At 41.3% G+C, this 1703-nt stretch overlaps 1 pseudogene; it reads right to left on the bottom strand.

Annotated features, from left to right (window-relative positions):
• Positions 1 to 531: 531 nt before the first annotated feature.
• Positions 532 to 1085, bottom strand: LOC123943937 (annotated as a pseudogene).
• Positions 1086 to 1703: the final 618 nt, after the last annotated feature.

Genomic DNA, 1703 nt, shown 5'->3' on the forward strand with positions numbered 1-1703 from the left:
TTCTCGATGTTGTCTGATGTTTAATGTCTGAAGGTCAGTTTCATATTTTTTTTTCAGATTTTCAATTGCTTCAAGAGGGTGGACAAATCATGTTCCTATTACACAATCATCAGCCAAAACAGACATACAGTAATCTTGCTTGATGGATAAATTTATTTCTGAGATTTGTTATTTTTTTTTTAAGTTTTCTTCTGCTGTTGCATTTTTTTTCTTTTTCAGGTTTCATTTTTCTTTCTGTTTCTGCTTGTCTTCTTTCCTGCTATAGGTTTTCTTCACATGTTGAGTAATCCTTGCTTGCTTGTGATAATATTTTGCACACATGATGGGGGCCCTAAGAATCTTACCTACAGGGCTTGCCAAGTACTGGGATTCACAATGGGTGACCTGGTTGAGCTATTTTTTTGGGGAAGCCCCAGTTGTCAATATCTGGAGATCTTATCTCTTTTCCTGCTCTGAGTTCCCAAAGGGAAACAAATCTTCATTCTCCTGAATTTTTAAAACATTTTTATTTGCACTTATTCTGTGCAGAATTTACTCCCAGGCCATAAGTTTTTTTTTTCTTCAGTTTCCTCTGGGTTATCTTTTTCTTCTGTCAACCTCCTCTTCTGGTTTAGGAACAATCTGCTCTTTTTCAGTAAGGATCATCTCAATATGGCAGGGAGATCTCATGTATGGGTTAATCTGACCATGAGCCCTGTAAATGCTACACTGCATCTTGGGGGCTTTGTTCACCTGAATGTGCTCAATGACCAGAGAATTGACACCTAAATCCTTAAGTTCAGCATTACTCTCTGCATTTTTAAGCACGTGCAGTAAAAATTCAGCACTCTTCTTGGGCCACCAACCCTGTGTCCAGACCCACTGTTTGGCTTGGGCACACCTACCATCTCCACCATTGTAGCGATGGAATGGCACACACTGCCTCTGCAAAGTGACGTCTTTCAGATACTTGGTGGCTTTTCAGATATGCATACCCTTTATGCCTGGGCAGTTTCGCGTGTGTTCTTAAAGTGAACACGGACATTTGAACCTCTTGATTTGCCTGATTTTGTAGGGTTTTCTGGGTCAAGCAAATAGCAAACCATTTTCAGAGGTCACCCCAGGCCACTGAGTGGAGGAGATCTCCTGCATTTTTTGTATTTAGGTTACCACTGTTTCTGGAGCAGGGGCAAGTAAGGGAACTGAGAAGTCTCAGCCTTTGATCTGTAGACTTTGTCCTAACCTCTCCTTTAGTTTTGGGACCTTACCTTCTTGGTGCCTGGTGTTCCTGAGTCTAGAGTTTCCATGGTTTAGCTTCTCATAGTAGAAATCTCTGACCTGCTGAGAAGGGAGGGTGCTGGTAATTTGATGATGGTAACAGGGTGAGGGAGGGGATCCTGGGAAGTCTGTCTACTTCTTGTATAGATTTTCAACCATTCTTACTCATTTGAACCTCTCTCAATCCCTTCATTGAGAGTTAACTAATGCTTACAACTCCTGAGCCCTCTTCAGTTTCTGGATTTCCCCAGAGCTATTGTAGGTTCCACATTTCTCTGGTCTATTAACATTTCCCACTATCCAGCTGCCCCCCAGCTTCTGATTATGTGGATGGAAAAATCACCCCTAAATTTCTCTGAGGATACTAACTAGATTTGTCAAAGTGTCTCTGGTTCCTGGGTTGTCATTTTTTTTTAGGGAGCCTTTCAGTTTTCTTGGTCTTTTTC

The sequence above is a fragment of the Meles meles genome, chromosome 6 (genome assembly GCF_922984935.1).
Source record: "Meles meles chromosome 6, mMelMel3.1 paternal haplotype, whole genome shotgun sequence".
Lineage (NCBI taxonomy): Eukaryota > Metazoa > Chordata > Mammalia > Carnivora > Mustelidae > Meles > Meles meles.